The sequence below is a fragment of the Gambusia affinis genome, linkage group LG23 (genome assembly GCF_019740435.1).
Source record: "Gambusia affinis linkage group LG23, SWU_Gaff_1.0, whole genome shotgun sequence".
NCBI lineage: Eukaryota > Metazoa > Chordata > Actinopteri > Cyprinodontiformes > Poeciliidae > Gambusia > Gambusia affinis.
Window position 1 is genome coordinate 16,054,221 of NC_057890.1, and position 22,683 is coordinate 16,076,903.

Consider the following 22,683-nt stretch of genomic DNA (forward strand, 5'->3'; position numbering starts at 1 on the left):
GAAAATAGTCACAATTTTACCAGAATGTGTTAAAATTAAAATTTTACATTTTAAAAATCATTTTAATGAGAAAAAAACTTTGAGTTTTCCGCTCAGTCCGTTTTCTTACAGACTCGATTTATTTGCTCAATCGATTCAAACTTTTGCTGCTGATAATAATTTGATTCTAATGTGTTTAAAGATTAAATATTCAAAACTGACACCAAAGTAAAACTTCATACGTTCCTCATTTAGTAATTTTTTTTCCATGTAGGACTTCACATAAAGTTACACAATTCTTCTATTATTAATTGTATTAACTTTTAAAATAAAAAATCATTTATTCTTGAAATATTAACAATTTATTTTTGAATTATTTTTCATTTTGTCGTATTTGTTACTTTATTTTTGTCGTACTATGACTTTATTCTGCTAACGTACTAAATATAAAAACTGGAGCATTGCAAAGTCCAAAAAATAAGAAGCTGTAAAATGTGGTTGGGAAACAAGATGGCCGCCCTGGGGCGCTGACATCACTCATCGCTATGGAAACCAATGAGTGGTGGTGGGAGGGGAATCCAGATATTGCAAACATTAAACCTTCAAAAACCATAAATTTGATTAATCGGTTAAAAAAATTTATTTCCCAGTGTTTACTTTTATATAATTTGCATAGAATACGTAGATTATTATATATTTTGAGTGAAATTTGTTTACCTAGTCGTATTATTAGAACAAAATCGCAACAGTATGACTTTTGAACATATTACTGCAATTAATTCCTGTAATTTTATTTATTCTAAACCATAGAAGGATAATGTTGCCATATGTTAAAAAATAAAGTATTGTAATAAAAATAATAAGAATAAAACACTACACCTCCATCAGTTTGTCAATCAGTCTCTCAATTCGTTTATTCATTCTGAGTAACTTGTCTTTTTTGGGATAGATGATTTAAATCAACATTTTAATGTGGTAAACTTGTTTATTTTCTTTTAATTTGCATCTATAAACTTTGAATTCATCTTAGAGAGTGAGCAGGATGAAAAATGTCATAAACTGAAATAATTTCTCCCCAGGAAGACTGATGTGAATCTTATAATACGTTTCCTTCAATAATCTTAATTAACTTTTTACAGTGTGTGTGTGTGTGTGTGTGGGGGGTGGGGGGGTGGGGGTGCGTTTCAGCTGGAAATGTGCTCTCCATTAGTGTTTCAGTAATGGTCAGCACATTGCTATAAAGCCCCAGGAGTTGGGGAATTGTTCTGCGTCTGTCAATGTTTGCAATCATGAAAGAATTGACAAGTTGCAGGAGCTGCCAATAAAACTCTGATAACACGACGGCTTATCTGCTTCGTTTGGCCAGCAGGAGATAGAAATATTAAAACTACTTTTTAGCATTTTACTGCAGCTGTAAGATGCTAATAAAAATTAAAAAAATAATAATAAAAAAAAAGAAGCAGCAGCAGCTGCTGCTGAAAAATATGTAATTCCTCTTCTGGAGAAATGGCTCAATGTGGCGCTCGCAGCGTCGGCCAACTAGTTTACGGACAAAGTTTAAACCTGAAAGACTTCTGGGGCTGAATGGAAGCATGATAAATTAACAATGTGAACTGAAGCAAAGCAAAACTCAACAGTCAAGCTATCGTAAAGGTATTGCATTGCTAAAAACTTTATTTATAACATGTTGTTTATAACATCATCATGAACATGAATGAGTCTTTATGAATGTTTACAACTGTTGTGACACTTTTAATGCAAAGTTATACTGAGTTGCATTAAAAGTACACAGAAAGTTTCGACTTTTATTTACTTTTGGTATTTTTAATGTGAGATGTTTGTTAGAAATGAATATTTTTTTTATATTTCTGAGGGAGTTTTTGCATTTATATGCCTTTATCATTATGTTAGTTGAAAATGGTCCCAAAACAATATTATCAGTTATCGCATTTACTTTTAGTCCAATTTATTGTCCAGTAAAATTTATCAAATTTTTCCATATTGTAAATAAAATAATCTGCCCGGTGAACTAGAACGTTTTTATCAATATTAAGACATTTTTATTCTAAACAAGCTCCTACTTCTTTCTGAAACGTTACTTATAGGTTAGTTGATTGGCAGCGCTAAGACACTCCTCCTACCTCTGATTGGTTGATTTTGGTCAGGCACGGCGTGTTTCTTCAGACGGCCATTTTTGACTCTGAACAAGCTCTTGTATCTTGCTGAAATGTTACTTTTAAGTTACTTTTTTTTGTATTTTGAGTGCTAGAAGCTCGGCCAAAAATACTTCTGTTTCTGCACATCATTGTGTTGGGAATCGGTGCTGATCCAACTCATTTGCTTTTGCCACTCATGTATAAACCTCTTTCCATCTATGCATTGTGTTTATGCAAAACAGTTTGCGTCAAAACTCATGATCACTTAATGAGGTGCATTAATTAGTTTATTAGCTTTGTAGCTTCTTCCCTTCTCAGTCCTATGGGGCAGCTGTAATTTTATTATTATTATTATTATTATTATTTACCTGAAAATGTTCAGTGATTTTTCACACACACACACACACACACACACAGAGAGAGAGAGAGAGACAGCATCTCTTCCTGTGTAACTCGGAGGCTGCCTGAACGTCCCGGGTGCGGAGCAAGTGTCTTCCAGCTCTGCTTTGCTTCCTCTGGGAGATGAATAATCACGGCGTTGCGCGGCTGCGAATGTAAGCCGCTCATTTGTGAGCTAATTGTGCCGTCACTGCCGAGAGCTGAGCCCGGGACGGCTGGGCATCGGCTGTTTGTGAGTAATTAGGCTGCAGATGTCACAGGAGGCACAACTGGAAACACTTGCTTCAGGTAATGGAACCTGACAAGTTGGACACAAAAGGAAATTGAGACGGTTTTAGGAGCCGAAAGTCAGATTGAGATGCAAGCATGTAAATAACTCGGTCCTTTCCCAGAGGAGCAGTTTGATAATATATTCCACCCTCTGATTGTTGACACCGGAGTTTTGTTGCTGCAGATGCACAAAAACATCTCAGAGGCTTTTAGTTTCGCCTGAAGACATGAGAAGAGGTCCTTGTGGAAGTTCACATCCACTAATCTGACTTCATTTTTATTTTCACTTATTTCCCTTTTAAAAACAAAAAATTATACAAACAGAATCTAGATTTTATGTTGGAGTATTTGAACGTTTGCTAACCAAGTTTCAAAATAACAGCGTCAGCAAATTTATAATGACTGGATATTTGACCAGAATTGGAAAAGCTCGCAAACCTTTTAAATTTAGTTGAGACATTTTCGGTCAGCCATTCCTGAAGCCAAATGTTGACTTGTTTAATTCATTTCAAAAAGGACTTTGTGTGTGTGTGTGTGTGTGTGTGTGTGTGTGTGATGTTGGAAACGTCCACATGTCCAGGTTTCAGGAAGCTTGCTGATAACTAAAAAGAAACCTGTTGTGCAAAATTCACATTTTGCACCTTTTGTCCTTCGATTGCTTCTATAAACAGCCCAAATGATTAAAAAAAAAAAAAAACAAAAAAAACACACAGTATGTTTTGGGCAATATGTTGACTTTTTTTGGTGTCTGAAAAATGAGCCATTTCAAACGCATCCTGAGTGTTGCCTAGCAACGACATCGCTTTTGGTCAGCTGGTTTTACCACTGTATGCGCTGTACAATTGCTGCTGGAAAAGACAAGCGTTAAGTTGTCGACTTGCCATCCAGAAGCCACTTTCTGCATTCTCAAGTGTGCAGGAGGCACCACTTATGCTTTTCAAAGATGTACGGTTGTATAATTGCGCATCTGTTTGCATCATTTCCACGTGCGAGTGTAAACGCTGAGCTCTAATATTGGTCTTTTCTTTCTTTCACTCCTGATGATGTGAAACTCTCTCCGTCACAATCCAGCAGCCTTCGGCGTCGGCGTTTCCTGAATTTCTTGAATTTCCTACCATCTGAAGTTGACAGTTTAGGTTAAATGGTTAAAACTTGGAAACAGGTGAATGTTGTAAAAGGAGGACTTTCCTGGACATGCTGGTTTTGAAGCAGACTAAACATTTATTTTAGATTTATGCTTCTACTGCTGACCAGTTGAAAGTGAATCTCTGCCAACAGTAGTGGTTAAATATCCAGTCAGATGTCTGCCAGCTTTATGCAGCTAACTACTAAAATCACGTGTTCAAGGTATAATGTAGTCAGGAATAAAATATCAAGGATATAGCTGAGCCTGTCTAAAATTACAGAGAAGCCTTATGTTGAAAAATCATCAAAAAGATTAATCAAGAGCCAAAAATTAATGATTTATTCCGTTAATGCTCATAATTAGTGAAGCTAAACTCCTGACCTTAGCTGTAAGCCTGAAGATATCATGAGAAGTGTTGATAAATCCCTGCAGCCTTTTGAGAATACAGACCCTAAGCTTCATCTGAGATTAATATTTCAGTATTTATTGCTCAGAAATCCCTATATAATAATCTCTCTTTGCTTTAGATGCCCTTCTGATCCAAAATCTTTTCTGAGATGGAGCAGAAAACATGGCGTTACTTTACTCAGTGAAGACCTCACTTTCTCTTAAATAATTCAGGGCATCCAGCAGCATCTCTCCAGTAAAAGGTGGATGTCCTCCACGGACATTTCCTTGTTTTTTATATACAAATTCATTTGTTGATGGAGGTTATAGTTTGCCACATTTATGAACTCCAACGCATCATTTCCACTTGGTGCATTGGAGATACCGTCTGCAGCGCTGACCTTATTACGGATGTAATCCGTATGTAATGAGAAATTGACACACGGTGGCTGAATAAGATTTCCTTTTCAAATAACCGACTGGCACAAATTTCCCAGCTGTGATTTTCTTGCTTATGGATTCAGATAAAGTTTTTTCTCATGACGTCAAATTCAGAGAGTTTGATGCTCTGTTTTCTTGCAGCCTTCTGGCATAAAAAAACCCGTAACTCTGTCAATTTTTACCGTTGTGTTTACCTTTGATGGAAAAGCTGTTTACTAGACGCCTCAGTCTTTCATCCTCCCCCTTTCATTTTTAAAGATTCAGCTCTGACATTCTCTATTTTGCTTTGTGAGTCTCGGTGCGTTCGAACGTCGTGCCGCCTTTTACCCTGAGCCTGCAAGATGGTTTTAAGGTGGGGGATATGCACTCTGTTGAATGTTTTATATCAAAAAAATCCAGCCAACAATGATTTTTATTATTATTATTATTGCTAATAAGAAGTTTCTAAGTGTCTTTGGTAATGTGTGAGTTCAGATGCCATTTGCAGAACAAATCGGGGAAAAAAAATTGGTGCATTCTGCAGATTTATTAAAGATTTATTAAGACTAAAAGATGAAAGTAAATGATGAAGTTTCTTTTTTAAATACGAAAATAAACATTTTATTGCCTAAAATGCAACAACAGAGCATTCCTCTAGTGAATGCTTGTCACCAACATGCGATAATCTCACTTTGTTGACCATTTCTTGGATTAAGTGAGTAATAACTGGATAGCAAAAGATGCTTAATACGCAATATTTGTATTTCCCAGATTTTTTTGAAAAACTTAAACTATCTCAAATGCAAAATGTTAATATTTTTACACAGTTTTGGCTTAATTACTGCTCTCAGAAGGTTTTTCTTTAATCAAATGGCCTCCAGGTAACAATTAATTGATTACTAAATTAGATTATTTCAATCATTGATTAAGCCAATTAATCATTTCAGCCCTTCAATAAAGTGCATTACAATTTGTGTCAATGTGATACGATGTGGAAAAAAGGCATGAATTCATTCACATCGCGTGTCAAACTTAAGGCCCGGGGGCCAAATCTGGCCCACCGTAGTTTTTTATGTGGCCCTCTGCGCTCCAGATTTCACCACAAATCCTCAAAATGCACACAAAATCAAATTGTTTCTGATTTTTACTGCAAATCTTCAAAATTGACCAAAACCATGGAGTTTAACTGAATGCTGCTTCAGCCTTACTTGATGAGCGACACGGCGAGCAACAAAATGTCACATTTAGCATCAGACATTAGCGCAAATATCGTCAACATTCCTTACAAATATTTCTACATTTGCACCACAAAATCAAACTCCTGGATGGATAATACTAAAATGTTCAGTATTACCTAATTTCAGGAAACAAGAAGGTCTTTATTGATATTTTACCACTTTGATGGGTTTTATCAGTACATTCTGGCACAACCAGCCCTTGAAGAACATTCAGATTTTTGATGTGGCCCAAAATGAAACTGAGTTTGATGCATGTACTGCATACTCTTCGCTGTTCTGCAGTATTTGATCTAAAAGTTGAGTCTTCCCTATAGATGGCAGCCTCGAGCTGAACGCCGATCCCACAAACGTCACATATACGTCCAACACACAAAACACACCGACACACTTTGTTTCTCCTGCTTACGCAGTCTGCTGCAACACAAGCACACACCTGCGTGCAGAAATAGATTTCACCCTAAAAGCGTAAAGAAATGGGCCATGAAACAGGAGACGGAGGAATTGCTTCGTCTCCCGTCAGCGGCCAACGTAGAAATCAAAGAGGAGGAGTTGTTCGCGTTTGAAACTCTCTGTCTCACATAAATGTTTAATCTTGTGGCCTAGCAGCTTGTATTGAGATGCGATTGGTTGCTATAAATGGGTGCAGTAGTGGCTTCATCAATTCCTTGGAAAGAAAAGTAGGTCTTACTGTGGTACATTCTTCAGTGTCGCAACAAATGCACGTCTAATTTAGATCCTGCTGTAACCTTTAGGAGAAAGGATTACGTAACGCAGACACGACGCCTCCAAACCAAAACATACATTTATGACATTTATGTCTCTGTCTGGTTCAGACAAAGATAAAATCTCATCTGGAAAACATTCAGAATTAGTTGCATAAAAGAAAATCTATTTTTTTCATACATATTTGAATGAAAGCTGAAGTTAAACACTTTTTGGACCTTTTTTGTCTTCAGAACTGCTTTAATTGCTCCTGGCATTGAGTTATTCACTTCACATTCACTCATTTTTACTCTTTTATTTCATATTAGGGATGCAACTAATAATATTATTTTAGTTATGAGCTAATCTATCGATGATTTATGACGATTAATCTTATAAATAAATTGGCACATTCTGCAGATTTGTCTTTTAAACGCTTTTTTATACAGTGCTAGAAATCCACTAAAAATACAAATAAATAATTAAATTTATTTTGTAAATAAATGTTTTTGCTTAAAATTCAATAACACATCATTCCTTTAGCTTACGCCTGATTATTTGTAGCACAGGATGCGTCTGCAGTGAGAGAAATAAACCTGTTGCTTGATTTAACATCATTATAGTGAAGAAATAATCTGTTGACTTTTCTTTTATTAAACAATTAAAAATTGATACTGAAAGGTGATTAATAGAAGATTTCAAGAAGCGAAAACTATGCTGCTTGAGTTTTGGGAAGAACATATTTACAAGTTAACAGATCAAAGTATTTTTGTCTTTAAATGCAATTTTTCTGTATATATTTTGTACAGTTTTGGCTTAATTACTTTTTTCCATATGTTCATTCAGCAAATGGCCATTTTTAAACTCCAGTTAACGATTTATCAATTACTAAATTTGTTGATTATTTCAATAATTGATTAATCATCATTAATCGTTTCAGCTTTTGCAAAATGCATTTCGTTTCAGAATCATGCAAGCAAAGCAACATTACAACCAGGAATGAGAAATTTCTTAATTATTCACAATAAGCTTCCAGTTTGTGACCTTGTTGGAGGTGGATGGTGAAATTACACGCTTACTTATTCCCCCATTTACACTTATTTTGCTTATTTACCATCCCACGTATGAAATGTGTTGTCCTGCATTAACCTCTTACAGCATTTTAAGGCACCAGAGAGCCATTAAACATCTCATTTTGTTTTTGTATATAAACAACAAGCGTTAGCTGCTATTGTGAGATTCTCTTGTCTTCCATCTGTGGCGCTTCTGCAAGCATGTGTCATTGACATTCGCTTTAATGTTACGTGATTGGTTGCCTCTAATGAGGTGAAATGAGATGACATCCCTCTTGACAATCAATCATGAGCCAAATAGCCATTTGTAAGGCAGCCTGTGAGTCAGTGTCGATGCTTTGCAGCAGATGGTTGGTTAATGATGCAGCAGGACGTGGAGTCCACTGATGACAGATTGAAAACGCAGTTTTATGACCTAAAAGTCACTGCAGTAACATACGTCCAGCTCTTATTAAAACCCACTCTTAATTTGTAGAGTTATTTCTTCTTCAGATGTTGGTGCTTTAGTGTTTCCAATGATAGTTGAACCTTGTAAACTTTAAATGGAAACCCATTAGTTCATTCTCTCCTTTGTGTCCGATATCGTAACCTGGATGGTGTGTCGCCTCCATCGCTGCTCTGCGTTGCTCTGTTGCTCTGCATTGCTCTGCGTTGCTCTGTTGCTCTGCATTGCTCTGTGTTGCTCTGCGTTGCTCCATGTTTCTCTGTGTTTCTCTGTATTGCTCTGCATTGCTCTGCATTGCTCTGCGTTGCTCTGTTGCTCTGCGTTGCTCTGCGTTGCTCTGTGTTGCTCTGCGTTGCTCCATGTTTCTCTGTGTTTCTCTGTATTGCCCCTCATTGCTCTGCGTTGCTCTGTTGCTCTGCGTTGCTCTGCATTGCTCTGTGTTGCTCTGCGTTGCTCCATGTTTCTCTGCGTTGCTCTGCGTTTCTCTGCGTTGCTCTGTGTTGCTCTGCGTTGCTCCATGTTTCTCTGTGTTTCTCTGCGTTGCTCTGCGTTTCAGCTGAAGCCCCTTTGTGTGGCTGTGTGTGAAGTCGGAGTGTGGAGTTGAACAGGACTCGTTTGGTCCTCTCTGCCCTTTAGTTGCCGACTTCGCTGCGTTGCTCACTAGAGCTGAAAATAGCACTGAGGCTGCAGGCTTTCTTTACCCGCACAGACCAAACGGACCAAATCCTCAGCATAACGGCCCATTTCTACTGCTATGGATGGAGGATATCTGTCAACGTAAACGATCCGTCACTGAGTAAATCACCCTCTGTTGTCGTATTTAAAAAGGTTTGTGTAGATTGTCGATGAATATCTGTTATTTGTTCATTTTAGTTACTGATTAATTGATTGATCAGATTTTAAAAAATGGCGCATTCTGCTAATCTGTTCATTTTTTCAGATTAACTGATTAAAAATTGGATAGCAAAAGGAGACCGTTTTTTTCCCCCCTGAATTTCAACCAGTTGAAGCTAAAGCTATTCCTCCTCAGTTTTGGGCAGAAGATATTAGAAAGTATTTTATTTACTTCAGCTGAAGTGGCATATACTGATAGCATTTTTTATTTCGTCTAAAATGTTGCTAGATTAGGATTAAAGCTAAGAAAACTGACTAGTTGGCAGCAGTGGGGCGGCTGCAGACTGGACCTGTTGGGTCAGAGGTTGATTTTTAGATCTTTACTGAGGTAGATGAGATCAGCGACCAGCTGATCAAATGAAGGAAATCAATGTGCCAATAAATCAACGGGCCAATAAATTACTCAGTCATATTTTAGAGTTTGTATAGATTGTCAGTTTATGAGTGTTTTTTCCTTATTTGTCAGAATAAAAGTTAGGCTGCAGCTAACAATTATTTTAATGATCGATTAATTGATTAACCTGCTAGGGCTGCACAGTGGTGCAGTTGGTAGAGCTGTTGCCTTGCAGCAAGAAGGTCCTGGGTTCGATTCCCGGCCGGGGGTCTTTCTGCATGGAGTTTGCATGTTCTCCCTGTGCATGGTGGGTTCTCTCCGGGTTCTCCGGCTTCCTCCCACAGTCCAAAAACATGACTGTCAGGTTAATTGGTCTCTCTGAAGGTGTGAGTGAATGGTTGTTTATCCTGTCTGTTTTCTGTGTTGCCCTGCGACAGACTGGCGACCTGTCCAGGATGAACCCGCCTCTCGCCCGGAAGGTTAGCTGGGGATTGGCACCAGCAACCCTCCTGACCCCATTAGGGACAAGGGTGAATAGAAAATGGATGGATGGATGATTAACCTGCTGACTTTCCATTTAAACAAAGCTAATCTGTTAATTTTCTCGGATTAACCGATTAAAAATTGGAGAACAAAAAGTTTTTCACAGAATTTGAGTGTAAAATTTTTACTTCCACATATTTCTCCTTAAACACAGAGTTATTTAGTCATCCCTAACCTCTCCTCAAACATTAACTACCTGGTTCAAATGGCATATTTGGAAAATCCCACTAGGATTAGATTCTCTCTAATTAATCCTTTGCAGGTGTATGTAAAATAAATGAATATCTGTTACGTTTGTGTGTGCATGACCTCTGAAAATGAATGAAAACGACGGCATGCACCACTTGAAATGCATTGTCATTAGCTCAGAGCTTAATTGTTGACAACGTTCCTGCTGCTCTGTGTGCTAATGACGGTCACCTGCAGGCTGTTGCTGATTTGATAAACCGTCTATTAGTCCGCCACGTTGGGCATTGCAGACACAGCTGAGCAATTAGATTGGAGGAAGGTTGTCGTCAAAATGAGCCGCTCAAAAAAGCATAAAGTCAAACCTCCAAGCTATTCTTCACTGGGATCATCAATTAGCCCACATCACCTTACAGCTGGTTCTTAATTGGGTAAATATTGGTTTATTTTAATAATTTAAACAATAAAACTGAGTCCCTATGAATATTTATGACTGTATTAACTCTATGAGAATCCCATATTCAAAAGAGTCGTAGTTATTTCAAAGAGCAGACTTTATGACAATAAATAATTACAGTGGAAAAGGCGTTAAGTTTAGGGCTGTTTTCACAGCTCACTGTTCTGTTGCATTTTCTCTCCCTCTACTTCTGACTGTCTCTAGTTTTCCTTCTCTACTGACAGCAGCGCAGCCGCATGGTGTTAGTTTTTCAAAATAAAGTAAATTTGAACATTTTGTGATATTTAAATTCATTTTAAACTGATTACGGTAAATACGGGTTATATATCTGTAGATATATCTCATATGATTTACATTAACATATAGTTAAAAAGAACAAAACCTTAATTCTGGAGATGTGGCAGCTTTTATTTTGTTATGTAGAAGAAGCCCTTCGTCTGTTCTGTTATTTTATGGGGTAATTTTTTTGTTTTGTTTGTTTCGACCATTAAGTATAATTAACAAACACATTGATATAAAATACACAGATATTGATATTTGATATTAATAGTGACTATTTTCTTTCAACAGCATGTAAAAGTGACCACACTGCCTCATAATTGCATTAAGGCAACTTTATTTATATAGCACCTTTCAGCCAAAGACAATTCAAAGTACTTGTACAAAAAAGTTAAAAGCAACAAACAACAAGAAGATAATAAAAAAAAGTAAATTAAAGATCAAGCAGATTAAAAATGAACAAAATAAATATTACAGTTTTGAATATCGTTAAAAAAACAAACATTTAAGAATAGTCAAATCGGTGCATTCCTACTTTCTTTTCTAAATTGCAAACTGTCTCTATATTGGTGCAAGATTCTCTAAAAACGAGTACAGCATCTGAATGTTGGTACAGATGAACCTGCTCTGCAAGAAATATTCCGGTTTGAATAAAAGGTGGCTCACGCAATCTGCTTTGCTACAAACATGACAAACACTAGGGGGCGCCACTGATGGGGTCTCATATCCTCACGTTGAGTTCAATGCCTCAACTGAAAACCTCGTTTGAGAGAGAACCGAAAGACTGAAATCGCTCATTATGTGATTTGGTGACAAATTAATGACATTAACAATGAAATCCAGTTAATGATTACTAATTGTAGATATTATTCAATAATGGTAGGAAAACCCTAAGAATGACAAAAACATTTTCACTGCACTGTAGTTCTCGTGTTTAGCCATTACAGTAGCTGCATGTTGCTCTAAGTTGCCAAAGATCTTGTTTTATCTTCAGGCGAGCCTCTTGCCAGTTCTCATACCTTCCTGAACCGAAGCAGAAAGGCTGGCATCAATTAGGCAAAACACGACACAAGGGTGGCGGCGCATCAGTTTTTATTTCATCTGCATATAAATGAAATTGTGTTTTAGGGATCCATTTGGTGATGAACATCTGAACCACTCTTGCTATGACAGGAAGAGGAGACAGAGGGAGGAGGAAACTCAAACAGGGAGCGATGAGAGTCTGGCGAAAGGAAACCTGTTCTCAACAAGTCCGCTCAGTCTCCTCAAGGCAGCAGAATGTCTGTTTAATATGTGAAACTAACAACTAACCCCATCGGTAAACATTTAAAGGGGACCTATTAGACGAAATTCACATTTTACACGTTTTTGTTTTCTGTAGAAACACTTAAGAGAAAACAGCCAGACTGCTTTTGTCATGAGCTAATGTTGTTTGGTATTTGGTCACAAATAAGCAGACACTGGCCCTCACCTAGCAACCTAGAAGCTCAGCTCGTTACTTAGCAACTCCAGCCAAGTCCAGCCCCGTTGCCTAGCAACCCAAGCTAAGTTCCAGCACGTTTTGTTTTTTTGGCAATACATTTATGTTTTATGCCGTTTCAAAAACCTCCAGAATGTAATGTCACATTCCACATGCGCTACACCGTTACCTAGCAACCCCATGGAAGTCCAGCCCATCACCTAGCAACACAAGTGAAGCTCCAGCACGTTTGGTCAGCTGGTTTTACCATGGTATGCGCTGTACAATGGCTGCTGGAAAAGACAATTGTCTTACCATCCAGAAACCGCTCACTGAAATCTTGTTTGTTGTGCAGGAGGCTCCACTTCTGCTTTTCAAAGACGTGAAGTTGTACATTTGCGCTTCCGTTTGCAGCCGTTTTCACGTGCGAGTCCAAAAGTTGAGTTGTGAGGCGCGGCAAGTGAAAAGAGCCCTTAAATCTTCTCTTTCTGAAAGGAGGTCAGCATAGGCAGAACTGAGCACATTGAAATCTCTTCATCTAGAAATGATTTTGTGAAAAAAAAAAAAAAAAAGTAACATGTTTTGTATAGATCATCGACCTATCCTAACCCTATTTGAGGAAGCCTTTAGGGTGAGACTTATTCCGAGAAGTCAGGGGTCAATTCTTAGCAGCTCACTTGAAGCACTCTCACCAGTTTGACATTGGTGGCGATGATGATGATGATGATGGTAAACCATGGAGCTGGAAGTCACGTCTCTGTAGGTTCAGCTTGGGTGTCATGTTGTGTGTTCCTGCTGGGCCCTGCAGGCTTCTTGAGCCACAGCCAGCGTGCGTGTGTGTGTGTGTGTGTGTGTGCGTGTGCGTGCGTGTGTGTGTGTGTGTGTGTGTGTGTGTGCTGACATAGAATTTAAGAGGGTTGTTCAGACAGTCATGTTGGTAAACCAGTTGATGAAGCTGCCTGGGGACGTTGAGGGACCGGCAGTGATGGGGCATAACGGGTGGAACAGACCCTGGTCATTTGTTTTACAAAAATATTATTTGTTTTTATAATTATTCTAACAATAAGAATTGCTATTAAAACTTGTATAAAATGATTGTTGTCAATAACTGTGGAAACCAGTAGCAGACATTGTATTTTGTCAGGTGAAATTGCTAAAATTGTCAATACACATCGAATTTGTTGGTTTATGTTTCATTAATTATGCAACTTAAGCAAAAATAAAAAGATTCCTGGTGATTTGTTCCTTGCATAAACTAAATTTGATTGTTTGGGGGGGAAAAATATTTTATTTCTTGCAAAAATATAGACAAAACAATTATAAAAAATCTCATACAATTTAGTTGAAAATGAAGGTTAACTTAATCTGATGTTTCAAGTTCAAAAAGTGACAAAAAGAATATATTTTACAAAAACCTCCCATCATTACACTGGACATTTGCCAAACAAAAGCACCTCCACCACACAACAAGTGTGTAATTAATCCCTTAATGTTACCAGTCCAAATATAAAAATTTATTACAGATTTTGGTCCTAAACTAATTCAAGTGTAGAGAAAAACTACATTTGTACAAAAATTCAACATTAATGTCCGCATCGTGGGTTTTTAGTCTTCATTTAAAGGCGCTCAGTGTTTCAGCTGTTTTGCACTTTTCTGGAGGTTTGTTGCAGATTTGAGTTGCATAGAAGTTGAATGCACCGAAGTCATGACGTCACTATCGTCTCTAATTTTCTTCCATATGAAAAATCTGAATGTTCTTAAAGGGCCGGTTGTGCCAGAATATTTTGATAAAATCAATTAAACTGAAAGAATCAATAAATAGCTGTTTCTCTGGTATTTTGTGATCATTTTAGGGGTTTTTTTGCAATCAAAATGACAGATTTTGTGGTGAACATTTAGAAATGTTTGTAAGGAATATTTACCGTAATGTATGATGTTAAATGTTTTTCTTTATCACCCTCCGTATCAGTTACACATTCAATGATTTTCGCCAATTTTGAGAAAATTTGCAGTAAAATCAGAAAAATGTTGGAAATTTTTTGATTTTGTGTGAATTTTGCAGATTTGTGAAAAACTGGATGGACTTATTGATGTAATATGGAGTCTAGAGGGCCACATAAAAAGCTACGGCGGGCCACATTTGGCCCCCAGGCCTCGAGTTTGATGCTTGTGCTGTAGAGAATTAAAACACGGTAACGTTCTTGAACTGGAGAGAAAATTGCTCTGATATTAAAAATGAAAAGTTTGCACTGGACTCTATAATACTTTCTACTCTGCATTCCCAAACTTTAATTTAGTCTTCAATATACCATATAGATCAGGAGCAACTGAAAATGAGTTTGTGGTAAAAATTCAGAGCAGCTCTTTATACAGATCCTCTTTATTTTGCTCTTGAAGTCGTGACCGCCTTCATGTCGAGTGCTGTTCCTCCGCCCAAGTGCCCTCTTCTTCTGGAACAAAACCAAGCACTTAAAGAGTCGTATTGAGTAAATAGGCGGCTCAGATCAGCTGTGGAAAAAACAATCTATTCGCCGGCTGCACTGTTTTAGCCTTTCAGGCTCGGGTCAATTTCCTGTGCCAGCCCTTTATTGAAACTGAAATTACTCCAAAGTTATCAGGATGAAAAACTTCTCAGGCATTTTGCCCTTTTGCACTCGCTCACCATAATGGGTATCAGTCTTATATTATTACCTGCCTGCAGATGCATGGTGTTGAGCTTTGGTGAGTTTGTAATTAACCTCAAAGGGAGAAAATCGATGGGATGCTTTGTGCAGCAGTCATTATTGGGAAAATAGACTGCACATCACTGACCTGCTTAAAATCTGATTTTCTTCAGTTAACAACTCTCTATTTAAGAGCTTTACACATAATTGTCCACTCTCTGAATTTAAAAGCACAAGCTGATAAATCAGTGGGGCACTTTGACTTTTATCCTGGATGTTTTTCGTCCAGGTTTTGTCTGTTTCACACTGATATTGTGCAGAAATTACAACAGGAAAATAAAATGTTAGGGAAAGAATTGGGAAACAAATATGATCCCACTTCATTCATGTGATATTTACAAAAAAAGGGCATCTATAAATGCTGAGCTAAAAGTTCTTTGTGGATACAAAGATTTAAATGACGAGAAAAACGGGAACTCATTTTGGGTTGCAACTAACAATTGTTTTAGTTATCGATTAATCGATTATTCAGACGATTAATCGGATAAAAATGGGCACATTCTGCAGTTTTCTCACCTAAGCCTTTTTATGCTGTATTACAAATACATTAAAAGAATCAAGTAAACAAATAACTTGATGCTTTTGTAAATCATAAAATATTATATTCTCTGAAATGAGACAACAGAGCATTCCTTTACTGAATGCTTGACATCGACAGTGGAAAGCTCAGTCATTTTGTCTTGACTTGAGCTAATCTGTTGATTATTTTTAGGATTAACTGATTAATTTGATAATTAAAGGTTCTTAAGATATTTTCCCTTCAGAAATCTTACCAGGTGAAGCTAAAATTATGCCACGAGTTTTTGAAATAGTCGTCAACTAGTTCAGTAATCGATTAACTGGAGCACACAGACTCTAAAAAACACAATTTATTGAAAGAAAATCATACTTAGAGAAATAATGAAGCCCAAACTGTACAAAAATACACACTTAGCATGTACGATTAAAAAAGATCTTTTCTGCCCAAAACTCCTCAAGTGACAGATTAAGTTTCATTTGGCTCCAATTTTGTAAAATAAAAAACAAAAGGAAGAAAACCTTCTTATCAATCATAACTTTCTTTCTAATTATTTATCAGTTAATCCAAATAATAGACAGATTAGCTCTACAATGTATTGATAAGATAAGCAGAAAAGACTGAGCTTTTCACTGAAGGAATGCTACGTTGTTCCATTTTAGGCAATATGTTTATTTTCTTATTTTAAAAAAAGAAATTAAAATATTTATTTGCATCTTAATGTATTTCTAATATTCTATAAAAAGTCTTAGATGAAACATCTGCAGAATATGCCAATCTTTTATCAGATTAATCGTCCAAATAATTGATTAATCGATAATAAAAATAATTGTCAGTTGCAGCCCTAAATGAGTTCTTGTTTTTCTTGCCATTTAAATCTTTGTGTCCACAAAGAACATTCATAGATAAACCATCAGTGACTTCAGATACCCATATTTATGCTTTCCTGTTCAGAACCGGCTGTATTTTTTGTAAATTCACTTTGGGAACAGGTGCACCGTTGAAAGAAGTTCCCAGTGTAAGTCTTTGAGTTGCCATTAGTGTTACAAGAATTACTCCAAAGAAAGTTCAGATCAAATCTTGAGAATAAAATGAACGACCTTATTCCTACGCAAACGTATGGCAGCTGATTTGCATGTCGTCTTTAAAAATATGCAGATGACCTTTTTATTCAGGACTCTGTCCCAGATACGGGGTACTTATTAAAGCACCGTAGGCCGTCAGGTTTGGGAACAAATTTTCCTTCCCAAAACTTCGTCTGCACAGCACGTCGACCGCTTCCTCTCTGCTCCTCATGCAGCAGAGCAGAGCTTCAGACGGATTTATGGCGAAATCCTACTGAGATTTGACCTGACAAGGGGTTGCTCTGAAAGTTGTCACCTCACACGCTCTGCTCTCTCCTACAGCTTCTAGTCTGCACTCAGTAATTTTTCCTTCTCAGAGCATGCAGACACTCATAGGCACTGGTTTCTGCTCGTAAATTCTTCCGATCGCCTCAGATTTCTTCCTGTCTTGTATTTTATTTCCGAAAGCGTTTTGTTTCCTGAGCAGATCTTGTGTTTGCTCCTAATATGTGATTTGGCCTCAGGTTGCCAGATGCAGTGAGGCAGAAAACTCTTTGAATTGTCAGGAATGGACTTTGTGCTGCAGTGCAGGTCAACCTGCCCTCACTTGCTCAAGTAATAATATCCCTGAAGTAGTTTTAGATTTTTTTTGTTAAAACTGCAAGCTTTGTTGTGTTATTACTGTGACTTTATCACAAACTGGTGCATAATTTGGAAGCGTAAGGGAAATTATAAACAGTATTATCCACTAAATGTCTCTCTCTCTGGCCTATTTGATATTTTTCAAATTAAAATGAAGATTTATTTGTACAAGTATGATAATTATGTATGTTTTCTTTCAGATCCACCATTGCTGGTTAGTCTGTTGCATAAAATCCCAGAGAAATATGTTAATGTTTGTAGCTATAATGTGACAGAATATGAAAAACTTTGAAAGATGCTGTAAATCTCAGATGGGCTTATTTAGGCTGCAATTAAAGATTATTTTAATGATTGATTATTCTTACGATTAATCGGATAAAAAAATGTTAATTTCCCCACTTTTTTTTTTTTTTACTGCTTAAGCCTTTTTATGCAATATTTAAAATTAATTAAAAGATGCAAATAAACAAATAATAAAATTTCTAAAATGCAATAGTAGCGCGTTCCTTTAGCGAGTTCAAACCGACTGAAGCTAAAGCTGCGCCAGCTTTGGCTGAAACATATTGACAAAGTTTTTTTATTTTAAACGCAACATGTGTATTTATTTTATACAGTTTCTGCTTAATTGCTACTAGTTGTGTTTTGTTCTTTCAGCAAATGTCTTTTTTTTAGTTTGTATACTCCGTTAAATAAGTTGACAAATATTTTGATAATTGATTAATCGCAATTAATCGATTCAGATCGTGTATCATGTTTAGCTTTGAACTTCATTATGTTTGTGTGAACAGAAAAATCAAATCAGGTATTTATGTCCAGGCTTCCTGCAGTTTAAAATTACTCTTCAGGCGAATATTTCACCAACATTTCCCCTCTGAGCCTTGCATTGTCGCAGCTCGTTAAAACATAATTGAGCTGAATATTCAACGGCTCACTTTGCACGTGCGCCTCTTTACTTCATTACACTTGCTGAGGAAACATTTACACAAAATCATCTCGACGCCGTTTGCTCTACATGAGGCGATCGCACCGTTTCCTGTGCTTCGTCTCTGCCAGCACAGCTAAACGTAGCAGTGGCTGTGGGACGTGCAACGTGTGATCCGGCTGCAACATTTTTAATCTTCCATCTGCATATATTACCGAGCTCAGCAGACCGCGGCGCTCCAGCGCTCTGATTGGGTTACTTCAATTAAACTGGCCCCCGCGAGGTGCAGTGGGAACAGCGTTCTGTCTCTGTGACAATGCAGAGAAGTAAATACAGACGTGTTGAAGCTCAGCTACCAGCCAGTGACCCATTAATATCAATGAGTTGTTGTCATGCTACTCGCTCTCCCAACCTCAGAGTGGATTCAGGGAAACCAGACGTGTCGGATTATTTGTTACTGTTTCATATTAGCCATGATTAAAATGACAGTAAACAACTTTGTGAAATAAGTCAATAGGTTTATATTGTACATTAGTCCAATGATCACATTAAATTAACTATTTAGCAGTTAAAGAGAAGCAATTTCCGGTTAGAGGTGAGCGATATGGAATTTTATCACGATGTTTTCTTAGCGCGATATCGATAAAAATTAAAATAAATTATTTACCACTTCTGTTTTAGGTAACCGTATGACGGCAGGGCGTAGCCTCCATAGCCTAAAGTTAAAATGCTGTCTGTAAGATTGCAACCAATGGTTGTTTTTTTTTTTAGTAATTGATTAATCTTTATTCCGACGATTAATCAATTAATCTGATAAAAAATTGGCACATTCTACAGATCTTTGATTTAACCACTTAAGCCTTTTTTAATACAGTGTTAGAAATACATTAAAAAATCTAAATAAACCAATGATTCAAATATTTTTTTCATAAAATACACATTTTATTGGCTAAAATGCAGTAATAGAGCATTATGTTATATCTGAGTGACGCTAAAACTTTGGCTCTTGAGGAGAATTGGCCAAATACATTTTTAGACAAAAATGTTTCTATCTTAAATATGAAATTATTTTTGCGCAGTTTTTGCTTAATTGCTGCTCTGAATCTTATGTTTTTCACCAAATATCCCTTTTTTGAGTCTGTATACTTCCGTTAACAGTTAGTCGATCACTAAATTAGCTTGATTATTTCAATTATCAATTAATTTCTATAAATTTTTTCAGCCATATGTGAATGTTTTGTAGTATCTCCAGGTGGTATTTTAAATATTTCTCTAAAAGTTTTATTTAACTCCTTTTTCCAGCTTCTGGTCGGCATAAAAGATCAGATTATTTAGATTTCAAAGTGTTTGGTAATATCGCTTGTTCTTTAAAATGGCATTATTAAACTCAGGGGCTGATTTTATGGCTTATATTTGAATTTTTGGGCTTAAATTATCTCCATTTGCTGTATTTAACAAAAAATAATGACCTCACTTGTGGACATGGCCTAAAAAATATCAACCAACCAGTTCTTACTTGGTGGGTATTTTGGTAAAATTTTTGACTTTTACTGTATTAAAAATGGGCTTTGAGTTTCAGTAATCCAGAATTAATTGCATGTATTGTATAATTAATTAGGCTGCTTTCCTAAACACCTGTGGCTTGGTGGTGGCTGTCTGAAATCTACTGGCTCTCAGGTCTTATTGTTGACTAAAGGCGAGGTCTTTTTCTTGAGCGTCACAAATTGTAGAAAAGTGGAAGCATGTCAAAAGATTTCAAACGCTGAAAATTTTGAATTCGATGAGTTTTCAGTACTGCGTGGAAAAACAATGAAAATGGAAACGAAATCTTTCCATTTTATGCAAGACATCTTTTTAATAGTCTATTAAAGGACAAATAGACCTAGAAACTGGTTTTAGTTACTTAGAATTTGTTTGGGTTGTTGCTAAACTGAAATGACTTTATTAATCATCATCATAAATAAAGTTGTGGTTCTTTTGCAGGATTTCTCTGTTATAGACTAAAAGTGACTCATTAAAAACAACGTCAGCTTCAGAGCATTGCTGAACATTGCTGGAGGTCCTGCAGACTTAACATAATCAGAGATTTTCCCAGCTGTAAATATTTATAAATGTTTGCTCTTTACCTGTTATGTTTTCCATCCTGACACTGATGTCCCAGGTTATTTTGCTAAATCCTAAATGCACATCCTGCATCATCACCATTTTAGGTCAGATCAGCTTTTCTTTGACCAACTTAGTCACGGAAAACTCTGAAGTGGATCATAAATAAACATGCTCTGCTTTTTAAAGATGATAGTGCTTCTACAAATATAGAAACCAGAAGAAGGATAACGTGAGGAAGGAGATGTGAAAAGAGCGAGAGTCGGTTGAAATGTTGAAAACAGAACTGGAAGGACAAGAAAAAGCTATTACAGAGTGAGTGATTCAGAAGTTTCTTCTGCTTTAATGTGTTATTAACTGGTCACAAGGCACTTAAATGTTCCACCGCTGCAGAACCAAAGACAGGTTCTGGTTTGGGCTTACAGGGAGGAGCAGAACCAAGGAGAAATGTCAGGAAATGATCTCTTCCTGACAGTAAAAAGCTGGCATTGTGCATTTAAAAACATATGGTGAAGGGTCTGCCCTTTATTGGGCAGATTTTTTTTTAAGCAGTTGCTGAAAGGTATTTTGGCTTACATTTAGATGCAAGCTTGCAGTGCAGAGATCATTTTATGACTGAGTTTGTTTTGTTTTTTTAAGCAGGCATAACATAATGAAGCTTATCCTCTCTACAGCTGGAAATGACTTTTAGATAAACCTGCCAGTCGAATCAATGCTGGCAGCCAAATTTAGCTCAGAAAAGAGAGTCTGTATTGATGTCTGGCCTGATCCAGCTGCCAAATATGCAGATGTTTGTTTAAAAAACAAAAACGGTTGGATATAAAAAAGCTAAAATATTATTTGGTGCCAGAACTGAGAGTTGTGTCCAAATGTCTGAGGATTAAAGACATTCCCAAAAAACAACTCTTTAGGAATGCTCATTCAGTTTTATTTACTGGCTAATGAAAGGAGATTAACTAATTATCTTTGTATTGAAATGAATCGCCATATTTCAATAGAGAATGAAATAAAGAAAGTACTTCACTAATAGTGGGAATTTATAGGATTATTGTTCAAGGTTATTATTTGGAGTTCGTTATCAATTAAAATGAAAAACTAACTGGCGCAAAAATAGTAAATAGAAGTTTTTTATGGTCATTTTTGAAAAATAAGAGTTAGTAAAACAAGAAAGGAGGGAAAGAGAGGATAAAAAAAGGAAAGAGGCAAAGATTTAAAAATCAAGGATTGAACATTTAAATGGTAGAAAAAAGCTACAGCTAATTTTTCTTACTGTAGTTTCTCTTCACAAATTCACCCAGAACTGAAAAATCCTGAAACCAGCTTACAGTCTTCTCCCGTTTGTGTACAAACTCTGATAACACCACACTCATTTACTGTCTGACTAAACTCCGTCTCTCCGAGGTTAAAGCCATCAATACTACAGCAGCTTGATTGTCGGTGTTTATTTCCTTCTGTTCTCGCATGCAAATCACAGCTGCTTCTCTCCCTGTTAGCATTCATGCATGCAAATAATTCACTCACTGGAGGCGGGGGCACCTTGTGCCGGTTCAGAAGAGGTTCAGCCAACTCCTCTGCTGCCGTAGCAGCTAAATCAGAAGTTGATGCGTCTAAATGGCGCCACATGTGTTTGGAAGTGACGCAGCTTTCCATTAATGTGAGGTAGCGCTCTGCCCCGCCATGCTGTTCGTCATCAGTCCGCCGCGCTGCTCCGGCGGCGCTACCGGGGCCCCACTACCAGGTTCAAACGCAGCAGGTCTCCCCCTGCCAGGAGACAGATGCTGCACATCAGCAGCACAGAGGCAGGAAGGCAGCTGGGTAATTTTTTCCACGGCGATGAGTGAGCTGGGCCGGTCAGCGGAAAGCAACAGACGGCAGGTCCGGTCTGTAATCAGCTAAGAGACCCACAGCTAATTTTTTCTTTTCTTTTTTGTGGTTCATATCTCAAAAATTGGAGGTTTCTAAGCTAAAATGTGAAAATGTATTTAATGAGACAGTGTGTCATGGGAAAACAGCTCAGTCTGTGTTATTGGGTGGAGCTTGAAAATATTAAGAGACCACTGCAACATTTTCAATTCTCTGATTTTGCTTTTTACAGGCTTATGTTTGAGTAAAATGAACATTGTTCTTTTATTCTATAAACTTCTGACAACGTGTCTCTGAAATTTCTAGCAAAAATGTAGTTTTTATTTGCAGAAAATGAGAAATGGTCAAAATAATCTCCAATACCGCAAAGAAATCAAGTTTATATTCATGCTCATTTAGAAACAACAATAATAATGTTTTAACTCAGGAAGAGTTCAGAAATCAATATTTGATGGAATAACCAGGTTTTCAATGAGGTTCACTGCAGTGGTCTCTTAATTTT

At 37.0% G+C, this 22,683-nt stretch overlaps 1 protein-coding gene across 13 annotated transcripts in view; it reads left to right on the forward strand.

Annotated features, from left to right (window-relative positions):
- magi2a (membrane associated guanylate kinase, WW and PDZ domain containing 2a) overlaps positions 1-22,683 on the forward strand; it is a 285,915-nt gene that overhangs the window by 78,376 nt on the left and 184,856 nt on the right. The window contains exon 1 of one of the 13 annotated variants that reach the window (XM_044108689.1): positions 10,484-10,583. The exons of the other annotated variants lie outside the window; for them this stretch is intronic. The gene's annotated coding sequence lies outside the window, so the exon portion shown is untranslated. Of the gene's footprint in view, positions 1-10,483; positions 10,584-22,683 lie in introns of those variants that run through there. 13 annotated transcript variants of the gene reach the window in all.